The sequence below is a fragment of the Ambystoma mexicanum genome, chromosome 1q, assembly GCF_040938575.1.
Source record: "Ambystoma mexicanum isolate Mex_15411 chromosome 1q, UKY_AmexF1_1, whole genome shotgun sequence".
NCBI classification, from domain to species: domain Eukaryota; kingdom Metazoa; phylum Chordata; class Amphibia; order Caudata; family Ambystomatidae; genus Ambystoma; species Ambystoma mexicanum.
Genome location: NC_090922.1, coordinates 1535906496 through 1535922809, shown reverse-complemented (window position 1 = coordinate 1535922809; position 16314 = coordinate 1535906496). Strand labels below are relative to the sequence as shown.

The window sequence follows — 16314 nt, the reverse complement described above, 5'->3', positions numbered from 1 at the left end:
CTGTGCTGGAGTTCTTACGGACCCAGAGAATTAGTGGCTTTAGTGGTGGTCTTGCATCAAGGTTCAGGGTTTCTGGAAGGAGGTCCTAGGCTGGATTAGGGGCTTTGATGGGATACAGTGCGCACTAGGCCCTATTCTCGTGTTATTTGGACTTGAGGAACGGAGCAAGGGTGGTGGGCTTTGTCCCATATGGCCCACTTCATTGGCTGGCTACCAGAGCTTGCCTGTCCATAGCGTAGGAGGAGAGAAGCCTTGCCTCGGAAAGAGATTAGGTCGCTAAGGTGAAGGAGATATATGAAATAGAAAGCATTATGGTGCATGGTACGCGGGAGGATAGCACAGGAGGCAACATGCTCGTCTTGGAAGCAAAACAACGTGGAGCAACACAGGTTCGAACCCCGGGTCCTCGCCTAGAAAACCTCTGGGTATTAAGTGGAGAAGTTGGCCTTTCTACAGAAATGTGGTGCAAAGACAGTTGATGGATCCCTGGCATGACTCTAACGGGGGTTGACTTCAATGAGGGAAATGCTCAGCCGACGGAGGCACCACCTGCATCTGACATGGGTTGAGGGTCATATTGTACATGTGGATTTACATGTGCGCATACTGTTTTTAATAAAAGGATAGTTGCCTCCTTTTCCAAGAGTTTGTCGTACTGTTATGTATTCAGTGGTTAATCCACATCAGAGTGGAGGTGACGTTTGGAGGTGATGGGGTGAAAGTGTTTAATTTGGTATGAGTTTGTTACATTTTATTGTGCTGAAAAAACTAAATAAAAACAGAATGCAAAAATACGCAAAAAAATGTAGTTATTGAAAATGAAAAATAAAAAATGATATTGTACTTTATATCAAGCTCCGGCATACAGGACCGGTTTTGAACCGGTGCTGCTCACCCTGTCTTATTCCCAAGAGAGTACCTTGGCTCTGGACTATGTTCCCATAAGATACATGCAGAGTCTGGCTTTCCGTGTACCACTGAACCCGTAGGCCCTTTAAGAGAGGTGGCGCTCTAGGGGATGGATGGGGATGCAGATCTTATTCTAACACCAATTATAAGACCGACTCAGGAAGTTGGCAAAACAGAAATGTTTTTAATAGCAATTGTCTAAAACAGGGAGTACAAAGGGCATCAACGGACTACCCACAGCATTTGGGTCTCCATGTATTTCACGAAAAGCATTACTTTTATAACATAAATTCATCATACATGATGTCAAACTAAGTGGCAAAATAAGGAAACCTACTTAGGGTCGGGATTGGCATAAGGGGAACATCTAAGTATACTTTCTGTATAGGGTATGGGATCGTGATTGCGTCTCTAAGGTCAGGTGGACAGCTATGACCACCCCTAGTGCAAGCCATCTTTGCTGTCATGAAATACACGTTTCATTGGCTTTCAAACTATAGGGCTCGTTGCTATGAGGCCCTCTATAATTTGTTGGCACACTAGTACCCTTCTGGAATATTCTATCCGCTAGCAGCATGCAAGCTGGTGCCCCAAATGCTGGAGGGTTGGACTTAACCATACCTCCCCACCCAATTATCCCAATATCCATAATCACTCCTGCTGTCTGCCATTCAATTGGTCTTTGAACTTGGCCTTGCAAGTATCACTGCGCCTGAGAATAGAAGGGAGTATGAGCATGGTCTTATCTTGAAGTCTCGACGTAGCTTGCCCAAAGTCTATTTTCATCATGACCATGTGACAGAAGACCGTGTTTTGAGCTCTTTCTTAGTATTTACCACTATTAAATGAATAAAATCTGGCGCTTCTAGTGTTTTTCCATTACACATCAACAGAAGCTTGTCTCGCTTCTCATGTTCATTGTATCTTCTTGAATAGATAACCAGTTTCTTGGCTGCCCCAACCCTGGACACCGGGCCAGACAACCTTTCTCGAATCTTCCCTCATTGTCAGCTGTTTTCTTTATCAATGCCACGCTTTCAGCCCTTCTGTGCATGGGGTCCTAGTTTGCTAAAATGCGGTGTGTAACATCCAGATACTATACACATATATATAATACTATAGCCAGCCTTCATGATTACTTAGTCTACTTGCGTTTCAGCATCTGTACGTTTATGAAATGGCTTGCATTTTCTTCAGTGCTTGCCGCACGTGCAATCTTCATTCCGCACCTGAAACGTTGCTAAATTCTTTACTTCGACATCAGCTTCTATTTATCTGCTCCATGTGATGTCACCATGTTAGGCAGAAACCTGTGCAGGTCCCATAGGGACCACTGCAAAAAGTTTAAGACTATAGGAGTTAGCATTAAACCTAATTGGTAGCAGTCTGCACCACCCAGATTTACCTGGTAGCTGTGGCTGAGCAGTTAGACTTCTCTCAAGAAGATTTAGGCAGTATACAGTGAATACACAATAGGGCTAAAAATACAGTAGAGCAAACAAACACTGACCAGAGCTTTGGCGTAAAAGATATATAATTATTTATTTAAAAACACATCTATAAAAACATACTGGCACTAATATCAAGCAAGTTCAAAAACACAGTCACTCAAGTATATACACTTCCTTAAGACAATATTAGACAAGTCTTAAGTAAAGCACCACTTATTTTCAGACAGCGGTGAGCGCTTAACGCAGATGGCACTCTAATAATTTGGTTAAAAGGGAGAGAAAGGCAGAGCATACATTGAAACAGATCCCAACACTTTCAAAAGAACACAGCAAGAGAGGAAGGCAGAGTCAAACCGTGAAGTTAGAGTTCCAGAAAGCCGGATCCACTTTAAGAGGATCAGAACGAAATGTGTGCAAGGTCACACGGTTGAAAAAGTGCGCAAGAGTCTCGAAAAGGTTCAGAAAGGAGTTGGACCAAAATAAAGGGACCAGTTAGATGGTCAAGAGACCAGCCCAGTCTAGAAGGTTAAGGATTTACTGTCACCTTGTAGCAATCTATAGAAAGGGAGGTAGGCGGACACATTACCTTGAAATGGTGAGAACACTCCAGCGGGGGCAGTTGTTCCTGGCAGCGGTTGCAAGTCGGTGCTTCGTCCGGCAGAAGAGAAGATCTCGTTGGGGAGGAAAGCAGGAGGTCGTGGTGCTGCCAGGGAAGAAACCAGCCGCAGAGTTTCTCGATTCAAAGGAGCGGTCCTTTAATTCGCGGTTCAGTGGTAAGTGGCTATCCGGTTGCCGGGGTGCTTGGCACGGGCAATTAGACCACTAGATGTCCTGGTAGGCGAAAAGGAAAGCGAACTGGTTGTCCCCACCAGCTCAAGGGGAAGAGACTCCCCGGCAAAAAGATCTCCTCTGTCGTCGGGAAGTGGTGAGACGGTTCAGCAGGGCTCCACCGGTGGAGTCGTCGTTGCAGGTCGGCGCAGCTTCTCCCTCTTCGGATTTTCAGGTCCTGTGGTGACTTCTGAAGTCACAGTCCCAAAAGCCCTGCTTTTATGCAAGAAACCCCCATTCATTCAGCCTAGCTGTCAATCAAATATGCTAAGTGGTGAGCCGGCCGGCTCACCACTTGGGCCAATCACACAAGAGTGTGACTTGAGTTGCCAAGGCAACTCAGTCCAGGGTGCCTAAACTCCCTCCCACACCCCCTGTGGTACCCAGACAGAGTGGCACCACTTTTGGAGGCTTCTGTGGAGAAGCCCGCCAAAAAGTGCAACAAAGGGCTCGACTTGGGTTGGAGTCAAAGAAGAGAACACAAATGCCATTTTAGAATCGAGTTCTGGCAAAAAATACCAACCGGTGAATTAATATTAAATAAATAACCCGGCGGTATTTTCGAGGCTATAGGAATTAAATAATTAAAGTTGGTAGCCTCGAACAATGGGAAAATCTGATAGAGATATATGTGCGGTCGAATATAAATAGTAGTATCCACTGCCACCAGCCAAAACTCGATCAGGGCGGACGGAGACGTGCCCCCTCCGATAACAGACCCCGGGGCAATCGATTTGCCCCGACCAGTACGTCTACAATATGATGGATTGTACTGGTTTCTGTTCATAATTTGGGACTAGTAAAAGCCAATGGTGACTTTACATGCCCTGGGAGACAGTAGTCAGTCCCAGGGTATGGTGTCTATGGTGGGGTGCCACTATGACACCCCTGTGTCACTGCACTGAGGGTGCTGTGTAACACATATAGTAAAACACATGACACCCTATGGAGTAAACGACCCCATCGCCCATAAAACACATTAACAGTCAAAGGAACCCCTCAAATCTTGTCCAAGAGTGTGAGGAAAAGAGTCTCACTCTTGGCAGGAGAAAAAAACAAACTCCAGAAATCCAGCAAAGCTGCTGGGGGACTCACTAGGTTAGGAAATTCAGCCTAAACAGAGAATTCTCCCTAACACACCAGTCCTCTCTTTCACACACCTTCACACTTCTTTCAGAACCTCCTTTAAACGACTGTCATTTCTCCGCTGGTACATCATATAGGGTTTTGTCAATGGGTACCTTGTTTCGAGTACTCCTCGCAGTATAGGGACCATTATTGGTGTCGTGCATGTCCTTTTTTCCCATTTCCAACATATAGGCAATGTGGGGGCGGGACTTCCGGTAGAGGCACTTGGCTCCTCCTCGACATCACACATCCAGTTTATTGTATTAACTACTATATCATGGCTAGGTGAAAAGCGCTGACTTGGCTGCAGGCTTTGTGTGGCACTATACAAACTTCCAAAAAGCAGTACCGTTATGGTTGGAGTGATCTGTAACTCACACACATATAAATAAAGCGCGGACACAGGAGGGTGATTTCCAAATCCAACTTTGATCTTGTGCAGAACTACTTAACCCAACCCTGCAAACCTACCTCCTCCTCTTGCGTCCCTCCTTCCCCATAGCGAAGAGGACTGCCTGACTAAATAAAGACGACGTAACATCTTTTCCGCTTTTAGCAACTCACTCCATTTATACCATTTCCTCTATTAAGCTCTGTGGTTTTATCCGAGTGAGAGGAGGCCTTGGCTCTCATGACTGTTCCATCGTTGTCTGCCATCATTGCACCTTTTTTGCTTTCTTCTGTTAGTGCTTTTGGATGAAAAGGGTCCTCTGTTTCCTTTTCTGAGATTGCCTTACCACTAGTTTGTCTCCTACTTGGATTTCAGACTGCTTCACCTTCTTCTTCTGATCCACATGCTCTTTCCTCTTGCTTTTAGCATTTGCATCTTTTTCTCACATTTGCAGTTCCTCTATATATTGACCATCATCCAAACTCACAATGGGCAAATGAGACTTGAAACTGGGATAGGTTTGAAAGGGAAAAACAAATGTGCTTGTGGGTACAGGTTGAGTGCTGGATGGGATTGCAGCAAATATGCACGAGGTGGGTCAGCAAGAACTGGAAAACATGGGTTGCAAATATGTCCTGTGTTTTTCTTTTTTTTAAAGTGTAAAATGTAAGTACATAACACAGTGATACAATATACAATATTGGTGCCTGGGCAATGGGCCTGGCTGGAGCAAGTAGAAATGTGTACTGTGTAGGGAAGGCATAGTATCAAACAGTAAGACAGACACAAGTGATCACAGTTCAAGGGTGTTTATTGAACTTCAATCGGGTTTGAAAAATGCCTATCTCATCCTAAATCTAAATAGGGCAGTAAGCTTCGACCATCAAATAATAATAACACAGTCCTAGTGTAGTTCGTCAAAATAAAAGGGGCCTATACTAATAAAACTATTGTCAATCCCTACTTCTCAAAACAAATATGGGAAACAGTGTTATGCAAAAGAAAAGTGTTCAAGAAATGATATGTCAAGATATTCAAGCCGTTGGCTTCACTTCCCCACGTTTGCAGCATGAGACAAGGTGGCACGCTCGAGTTTAGCACACTGTCTCTCTTCTCTAGCAGAGGGTGCAGTTCAAAACTTCTGTGCCAAAGTCCCTTTGCCATTCAAAGTCTCTTATTTCAGAGGGCCTGATGCAACACAACAAGTATTAAAGTTCCTTTCTTCATAGTAGTTCACATGTACCAATTCTCGGGTGATTTACTGTCCACCGCAGGTCCCCATCTGCTGGGCTCAGGCCCACTTTATCTACTTTTCCAAACTTTCTTTACTTCATCAAAAACGAAGACTTTCAACTGGGCACAGGATTTTGCTCGACCCCTCGCAGGACGATTTCGATTAACAATTACTAGATATAACACTTTTGCCACTATTCAGCTGGATACCTTACAAAGACCTGTGATTGAGTTCCCATGGGTGCCGGACCACTCTGTCAAAGGTATTGTATCTTGCTTTTGAAGTTCAATCCCTCATCAGCAGTTCAACTTTACTTGTGTTTCTTATCACATGCGTTTTAACAATGTTCGTTCCAGCACTTGCCATACAATGTTGCTGCTTGCAACCTTGGCTTCAACACAGACCGGTCTTGTATCAGTCTCCCCAACTCACCAGCTTTGTTGATTTCACTGATGCTGCTTTGTTCTTGCAGACAAGGACGGTACCACTGCGGCTGCTGCTTCTCCTCACCTTGATTATTGGCGCGGGAGGGCCACGGGTATCTCTGACACACAATGCAGGATGTTTCATCCTGGTTTCCTGGTCCTATGCTTTCTTTTCTAGAGATTTCTGGAAAGTAACGGTTCCTTGTTGAAAAGATCAAGGGAACTTCCCTTCATTCCATCCCCTTCTGTTTTGCCGACTTTCTCCTCTCGTTAAACTGCCATCTCGAAACTGCTGTTTCCATGTGTGCTTTGCCTTGCTCTGAGTGCGCTCTCATGCTCCACCTCTTATCCGTGAGGGGAAGCTCAATGGAAGTCAGGTGTGTGTGATGATCAGTAATTGTCGGACCTCGCCTGACTATTGTATTGGGACACGTCAGATATACTGCTGGGGTGTTAGTCTGTTTTCTTTCATAGCGGGCTGTCCAGGTGAAAGGGATTGTTTTGTAAAAGGGTGGGGGTAGCGTTCATAAATATCCTACAGGGTAGGATGGGGTAAAGGTGTTACAGGGAAGGGGATACAGCATCTCACCATCCTGTGTCCTGCTCCCACCGCCCGGAGACCCCTCATCCAGGTGATGTTCCCGCACTTGTCTACCCACAGGAACTGGATCCAAAAGCGATGACCCTGTTCTGGCCACCTGAATGACAGATCTCCGGGAACTAGTGGGTGAGACACCTTCTGGTTTCTCACAACTGTAATTTGCTTATTGGGGCATGCAGCATGGCCGAAGTGGTAGGTTTGAGGAATTATTAATAACTTGTAGTGATGTAACATCAATAAACATGTTCACCTATAAAAAAAAACTATTAAATTGACCGAAAAAACGTTGTTAAAGGGATGTTATTGTTAAGATGCATCCCACCCTTGGGACTCCTCTTCTCCAGTAATTATCCAGTGATGTCCCACCTTGGCATACCTTGACATTTGCATCCTGGGTTCTCATGAACACTTGCACATCCATACTCCCCCTTGTATTCATGCACATCTCACACTGCACAATGCATATGTGCCTTTATAGGAGCATTGTGTACAGTTTTTTTGTATAAGTACGGGAAATGCAGATGCAAAAGATTTGTAGAGATTGTTAAGTGGCACTTGGTGTGAGGAAACTTAATATGGTCATAGGGTTATATGTACAGTTTTTGGAAGTGATTGGTGGATGGATGTGTGACTTTTGACTGTTTGAAAGCAGGCATTGAGGAATAGCATTTTCTGCTGAACAAGAAACTTTCAAACTCAAAATGTACCCTTCTACACCTATTCTTACTCATTATCCAGTAACACTCTAGCACACAGCACGTACTTGAAAGTATATTAGCAAAACTGCTATTTATCATAAAAATGGTCACCACCACCACCAGCAGGAGGACCTTCACAATGACCTCCGAAGACAATGAAGAGGACCACGAAGATGAGGTAGAGGAAGTGCCTTCCTCTAGCACCAAGAGAGACTCATGGGTGTGGCAGAACTAAGAGTGTGTTTGGCGATTTTGCACAGTGGCATACTGACTGTCACAAAGACTTTTATTTGTCTTGTGCAGTAACTCGCTAACCCCAAGAAGGAGCGAAGATCTGACACCTCGGCAGGCATCGGCGTGTCATTTAACGGGTCTGGTCTCATGCCCTGGTCTGAGAATTTGTGGCATGTCTCTTTGTTGCGCGTGAGATGTGCATCCGCCAGCACCATGCACACCCGGTGAAGTCTGCTATCATGTCGTTCAATCGGTGGGTCAAAAACTAACATGTCATCACTGTAATTAATGCAATTTGGTATGTGGCAGATAACCTTGTGAATATCTTCTTGTAAGGTCTCTGCTGCCTAGGAGACGCCAAAACGGAGGTGTTTGTATCTGTATAGGCCCTGGTGCGTTATGAATGTTGAGATGTAATCTGATTACTCGGCAAATTCCATCGGATGGTAACACTTGTTTAAATCCAAATAAAAAAAAGACAGTTGCTCCTGTAAAGAAGGTGCTGATTCAGTGCCAGAAAAGGGGGCGCGCCTAACAATTGTGAGAATGAGGGGGATGGGCTGGTAGACCTTCTATTCTTGGGAGGATACAAGGGGGGCTTCAAGGAGCTGTATCCTGCCCCAAGAACAGGCATGGAAGGGAACATGCGGGCACACTTTGTAAAAAACACACTATGGACCAAGGAAGCAGATGCCCAAATGCGAGAAAGGCGAAGCGGCCAGTAAGCGCTCTCCATGGGGGCACAGCAGGTAGGCTTCACCTCGTAGGCTCACCATTTTGATCACATGGCCTGTGCACCAAGGGCTGAGGGAGGGCGGAAGCTGAAATCAGGCATCTTGTCTCCAATAGACCGCAGTCGCTGGAAACAGCACCAAGTGATATAATCAAGGCTGGTGAGCCAGTCCCAAGGCTACTTGTGGGAGCTGGGGAAATCGACCTAATCCAGAGAGGTACGCGCATGGCACCATGGCGGTTTCAAATCGCCACTTGGCCAGCAGGAATGGAAATGAGGAGGTGGAATGGAGGTGCACTCCAAGAAGAGCCGATCAGACAGTAAGATTTTGTGTACCTGGAAAGAAACGAGTCCACAGAGTGTCCACAACAGTGTTTGTGAAGTTACTATCTTGCAGGTGCCGTGTGAATGTCCTCCTTCCCACTAGTTCTGGGTGTCTCGTGTTCCTTCGTTTCTGGTGCTGACCAATGGCAGATGAATAAAGACCTGGAGGTCAGCACAATTATGGTATTACTAATCAAAAAGTGTTTGCGGGGTGGAACGAGAAGCAATGTGGCACCACACGGGGAGGAGATGGGGTAGGTCTGTTTGCTCCAATCATGTCTAACTAATTAACTAATGTCTGTCTAGCTATAGGGATGTGACATAGTTTAACCTGTATGCTTCTTGAGAACCGAGAACACGAAGTCTGAAGTGCAACTGTTTCTAATTGTACAAACATTCTATTAGCAGTATTAAACTACTGTCTGTGTGAGCCAGTTTGTCAGCTCTCATCGATCAGTTCTGTTCTACTGTGCGTTTGATTTGTGCTCGCACGGCTGTAATAAACAACGTTACTTCTTGTAAAGACTGGAGGGGGGTTTGTACTTCTGCTCTCTATATGGTAGAGGAGAGGCATAGAGAACCCCAGCCAAGATTCTCTATTACGGTAGCAATGGACGAGCAATCAAGAAGGTGATGCAGGCTGATTCTTAAGTACAGAGTAGTCCCCAAGACCCCACAAAGGAATGTCCACTCCCTGTATTAATTAAAACACTGTCTTTATATAATTAATAATCAAGGTTATGTACACTATCACAATAACTCACTTTGTGCTCAGAAAATCAACATGGTAAATATATTCAGTTCTAAAGTGGTACCACAATTATTATCAGATCTCATTAAAGTGCATCAATTATACTATTGGTCAAATGTCACACAGATTACTTAATAAAGGCAACCAACAATAGACATATTTTTCATTATTATTGTATGTATAATTGTCTATTGTATCTCTTTGTTACACTGATTTCTTCTGTTAATATTTAATAAATTGGTTGAACCCATCCCATAAAAAAAAAAAATAGAACAATTGGCAGAATACTGGACCTTACCACTAGGCACAGTTCTGTGTGGACATCCACCCACCTGGGCAACCTGTAAAATAAAGAGATATAACAAGCCCAGTCCATATTTTTGTTCTACAAGTCTTATTTCCTTCTATAATGTTTCTACCCCCCCCCTGATGTACCTGGTAGAGCAGAGATCTTCAAAGAGGCATCGATGGATCCTTCTTGAGTGACTCCCTTTAAAGCAGGAGCCAAGGATCGCCAAGAGGAATTGAAGAAGGTGAACTTGGTGTCGACAGCATCAATGAAAAGTTTGAGGATGCCGAGACCACGGCGTCGATCCAGGTGGTGCTCGTCGACTACGTCCTGCGAGGATGAGGTGTGCGCTGGCACCTCGGCGTTGGATAGTTCAGGACCCCAAAGAGTTTCTGAAGAACTGTGGCCCGACAAGGGCGTTGAGTCATCAAAGTCTTTGTGGTCTTTCTCCTCGGCAAGTCGGCGTCCTCGACTTTCTCCGTCGGGATAAAGCGGTCGACGGTGCAGACAAGGGAGTCCTTCGATTCAACAGTCTTAGGCAAAGGAGCGGGCAGCTCCAGTCGTCGGTGGCACGGCGTCAAGCAGTCCCCTCTTCTTGGCAACACAGCTTGGACGGGCCTCCAGCGGTTACGGTGATACTTCAAACCCTGATTGACGGCAATGGACTTCAACGGCGTTGATGTCCGGGTACTTCACTTCATTCTCCTCAGCGGTCCTCGTCTCTGGTCGGCAGCCTTTCTAGGGTCTGACTTCCAGGAAGCTTCAGCGAAGGTTGGTGGTGCTCGATGGTCCCTCGGAGCACGGGAAGAGGGGACCTAGCCAGGTCCTCTCTCGGATCAGTCCTCAATGAACACAACAGCTTTCGGATCGGGTTGAAGCAAATGCAGCAGCAGTTCTTCTTCTTCTAGCAGTGCGTCGAGGATCAGCAGTTCCAGTTACTCTTCAAGTGTTGACTCAGCTTCTGAAAAAATCTCCAGTAGTGAGAGGTCCCCAGATATACTATTCTGTCTCTCATCCACACTGCTGAGTCACACTCAGAAGCCAATCATACAGAAGGGCATTCATGCAGTCAGTCAGCCAATCAGGTGTATAGTGCATTCAGGCCATACTCCTCCCTCTCAGACACTCACAACAAGGAATGTGTATTGGGACAAGTACCCAGCCATTCAACACTACACACTGCTTTCATACCAGTTTTGGGCAGGGCTGTCTCAGTATTTGTCTCTCATACCAGAAACCAGACACCCACAACAAGAAGTGCATATTGGTCACACACTCCATTCACCCAGGTCCCACCCACAAGGTGTACCCACAACATACAGTCACTGGGAAGGCTCCAGCCAGTCTGGCCTGGACTTCCCAACAACACCATATGTGGAACTTCCACCCAACAGCCAGTCACTGGGAAGGGACAGAGCCAGGGCTTCCCAGGCCACAGGGGCCATCTTGTCTCCTATCAGGAACCAACTGATTCCAATGGCAGGGCCTGGGTATCCCAAAATGGAGGATAATCAGACCACCTGTCAAATTCAGCATGGAACTGCCACCAGCCCCTACCCTGCTCTGTGGGCCACACACAGGTGCTAAAAAAACATACACTAGGGACACAGGAAGAGCTGCACTGCCAGGAGTCCCACATGGACTCCTCAGCAGAAAATAATACAGAACACAAATGAAAAAGCACTACAGGACAAGGACAAGGAGGCCTGTACCTCCAATGCATTTACAGCATCATACTTCTTGCCCGATATGCACTCCTATTTGTATTACACAGGTGATAACTTACTCATTGTGAGCCCTAGAGGACCCCTAATACACTCCATTCAAAAATATGGAATATATCTGGGATTCGTGGTGCTTAATGGCGTTTACATTGGATTGCTTGATTTGGCCGTTTTATATCAATAAACAGGTACATTGATTTATCCATGCGATTCTTCAGGACAGGTGCAATGGGGTGCAATCAGGGACACCCACAGAGAAGGACCCGTGACTGCTTCAATAACATCTTGATCCAGCAGTTTGCGTCGTCCTGCCTCAGCTTGATGTTGTGTGTTGATGGGTATGCCCCTATGGTGGTGAGCTATTGGCTCTACAGAGTAATCAATGTGCAATCGTATCTCACCATTATACAGCTTTCCCAACCCCTGAAATAGTGAAGGGAACATTTGCCCTCTGTTCTCATGTGTGGTTGTATAGCTGTGGGCCATCAGCCTGTAACGGATGTGTACTAATCCCATGTCTAAAGCAGTTTTAAAACTAAGAATGCATCCACCCTTGTAGTTGGATGCGTGCTGAGTGTGACTTGTATGAACATGTGGCTTCGAAATGTGCCCATGCAAGGTAGACAAGTATGGGACCCATGTGGGTATGTGTCCACCGCACATGGTCACAAATGGGGTGTGCCATGAATTTTGTCATATACTTTCCCCCTAATGGTATTAGCCATTGCTCCGTGTCAAAGAAGAATTCTGTGGGGACGTTGTCCACCTGAGGAAGGATGATGGGACATTGACAAAGACCAATCCCCATGACCATCTTCCTGTAACGAACTAGATTCACTCTCTGAGGGTGACCGAACCACCAGATACCTGATTTTGTGTCTTAGTCACCTGCAATTTTTTTAGTTGAGGGGACCGATTGTCACATCCTGTGTGGTATCTTTTTCTCTCTGAATGGTGGTGTTTGTGCTTTGTCACGTCCGTTGAACACCTAGGGCTGTCATTCCTAAAATGCGGTTGTGGGGCCAGAGGTGCCTCTGTGTGTGTGGAGTATTTTGCGTAGCAACAGACTGTCCTGCAATAATTTTATCCTTCGCAGGCCATGTAAGATTGACCTATAGTTGGGCAGGGACCCTCATGCGGGAAGTCACACCCACATCTGCAACAGAATTTGTCTGGGTGTTTCATCTGGGGTGCCTCGGGTGTCTTGGAGGTAATTATGTTAATGACATATGGCTCCTACGAACTGGGTTGTAATTTTAATCTGTTCCACTTGTAACTCAATTGCAGCTCAGTTTGCGCCATTGTCAACATTTCGGGAACTCACATCCCGCTATTATCTATTATGTATTGCACTGCCCCTTACCTTTCCCCCTGCACTTTTCCCCTTTCCGCCTCCCCGGAACTTGTGCGATCTCATTGTCAAGTGGCTTAGTAAGATCGCTATCATTGTCTTCCCTATGTTCCCTCTCCCTTGCCTCATTGCGTCTTGAAACGCTTGTGCATAGACACGTTATAAATGCTATATCATAACATATCCTATCTGTGATCTTAAAGCTTCATCTTTCGAGTAGCAATGGGATTCACAAAATGATCCATCATTTTGCCCTTTGCCGAACAGTGGTATGAAAGATGTGTCTCTCATAATCCACATTTGTGGGTGATGCAAAATTTTCAGATAGACCCGCTTTCAAATCATCAAGAGTGGATGTGGTGTCACCTGGGAGTACAAATAGTATGTCTTGAACTGATGACCCTACCGCCAAAGTCAGAGGCTCTTATTCCAATGATCATCTAATGGACCAAGGGCATCAATGTAGACATTGAAATCCCTTATCCATCTCACCCATCCTGCACCCTAATTGCTGGTAGCAGATAAATGAAACTCAGTAGACTGTTGCGGCGATAGTGAGTCAACTCTCGACTGAGGAACTATCCTAGGAGGCGATGTCGGTACTGTGGACTGAATGTCTAGTCTACCTCAGACATGGTATCTCGTGGTATCCATCTACACTTTACTCATGGGAATAACAGTACCTCTTTTAAATGTTCTAGGCTTGAAATGCCTCTCACGTTTTTTTTTCATGCTGCACCACCTCTGCCACATGGAGGCTGCATCTGTAATTACAGATGTTTTCTGACCAATGCTGGCATGGATCTGCACTGTGCGCCTGACATTCAAGCATCGATTTTAGTGAAACACACTGCTCAGCTCATAAGGGAACCAATGTTCACTCCCCTCGGCACTCGGGGGACAACTAGGTGTCTCTGTGTCTCAGCACTGACGGACGACTCATCAGCATTCTTCTTGTCAATTGAAATCCCCACAGCACATGCAGGGCGACCATGCCTGCTTGGTGAAAGGCCTGCTTGCCATGTCATTGTTTCTTCATGCAGGGATTTTAGCCCCTTACGTGGGCCACATCATTCTTCATCACCAATGTCAAGGTTGTCGCAGTCTAGAACTCGCACACGCATATATCAATAAAGCGTGGACACGGGAGGGCGATTTCCAGTTCCAACTTCTCATTCAGAATGTAACTAATTAACTCCACCTCGCAATATCGCCTCTTGCGTCTCACTCGCAGTCACTGCTTAAACATAACGATGAGGACTGCCTCACTAAATAAAGACATTACAACTAACTAACGAAATAATTAAAGCACCCAGCAAAGGGGCAACTACAGACATCAAATGGCACGTTGTACAGTGCATCTTTGCAAAGCAGGGTTATTTTGAAAATTACACACAAATACTTTAAGAGATTTGCCACTAGCCACGTACAGAGATAACTGCCCCAGATACACCTCATCAAGAGCAACAGAGATGCTTATATTATGCTACACATGTTAGAGCCCAAAGAAAGCATGACTAAGCATGAAACACATGAGCTGCATGGTTTGAGGCACAACTTTGCAAAATAATATCTATATGAAAGCATTCCACACATAAGTAGGGTTGCCATGAGTGTGAACATTCTGTCTTCCACTGTTGGTGTTTTCACTCTGCCTCAGACAGGTGTCAATCAGGGCTGAAAAACCAGGTAAAGCATGACCGCAAGGTCTTCAGATGTGTTGGCAGGATGGTAAAATGCTGGCTCAGAGGAACTGAGAGGATTTGAAAGTGCAAGGTGGCGCCACACCAGGGGCAAGAAATAAGTAGGCGTTGCCAAGAGCTAGGTGACGAGCAGGGTATAGTAGGAAGCAAAGGGTCAGAGAGGAGGTGCGGTAAAGCTGGACTATCCAGGAGAAAGGAATTCTGAATACCGCCACACAGAAAATTTGCATGGTGAGGAACGACTTGACTAGGGAGATGTATGCACCGGTCTGACTCATCTACTGGTAAAGAAACCAGTTTTAGTTGCTGGTCATTAGGCCTAATGCACTGGGAATAAGATAAGGGGAACAAGCGGAGCAGCGCACCACCAGGATGAGGGAAGTACCTGTTGGACTGAGTGGGACCAGGAATTCCTAATAGAGATATTGCAAGGCCTAGAGGATGTTGGCAGTGGACCAGGGTCTTCGATATGATGCTGGGAGTGGCTGATGGGTGGCCTGAGTGGCCATCTTGCTTCCCACCCTGGGGATGAAACCCAGGACAGCTTGACCACCCGGTACAGCATGCAAGGGCCATAGTGAGAGGGCTGCTACATGCGACAGGCCTTGCTTTTTAGGTGCTTGAGATCTTGGACAAGCAGACTCTCTTCTACTTCCTGAATATGTTGAGAGAAGGTCATCAACATCCCGTCTCTTGAAGGTGTAGTGTCAGAGATCAGTGACCGGCTTAGCAACAGAAGACACATTCATCACCATCATCATGAGAAGCAGAAAGGGGGATCTTACTGATTGCAGCCTTGATGTGGGTCACACAGTGATGCTCATTGGGTTTGCAGGTGGTGACATTTTGACACTTTAGATGTGACGTCGAATTCACGCATTGTGTGCAGTCCAGAGAATTTGCTGTTGAAAGGAAAGAAAGAGATCAAGTCAGAAACAGCTGCATGTGTGCTCCAAAGTCCCACTCCTCCACAAGCATGTTTCTACGCCTGCATTATAAGGACCTATTGACATGTAAGCAGCCGTGTGCTCAGCTCTGTTTTCATTGGGTGAAGTATTAATCAACAGTTCATCAATATGAGGTCATATGAGGTGGCCGGCTCTCCCACAAACTGGCCATGCCCCTTCTTCATCATGCATTCACATAGGAGCGGCCATGCTGATTCCTTAAGCTCCTTTGACCTTCAGCGGAATTGCATATATGACTGTGGCTACTGCATGTGTATAGTGTAATGGGGGTCCACCCAAGACTATAGATCAATAGCTCCCAACCCCATGAAAGGACGTGCCCCTATTCTTTGCCTCTGTTTGCTTCAGCAATTGCTAAGAGCTACCCTGTCAGCACTGCGCCTACACACAAGGTCTACTCAGTGTGGCCTGGGTTTCGCATTTACATCATCAGGACCACGCTCTCGCCGCCCAACCATGCTGTTTCCTGGCTACCATGCGCAATGGCAGCATTTTCCCCTCTTCTGCATTGTGGTTACTGGGCATGAGGGTGAAGCCAGAGCTGCCATATATGACATCTATGCACCGAATGC

At 45.9% G+C, this 16314-nt stretch overlaps 1 long non-coding RNA gene across 1 annotated transcript in view; it reads right to left on the bottom strand.

The window, feature by feature from the left end:
• Positions 1 to 16314, bottom strand: part of LOC138522734 (uncharacterized) — a 190151-nt gene that overhangs the window by 92371 nt on the left and 81466 nt on the right. Inside the window, exon 2 of the long non-coding RNA XR_011283329.1 lies at positions 15560 to 15676. This is a non-coding gene — a long non-coding RNA (uncharacterized lncRNA). The remainder of the gene's footprint in view (positions 1 to 15559; positions 15677 to 16314) is intronic.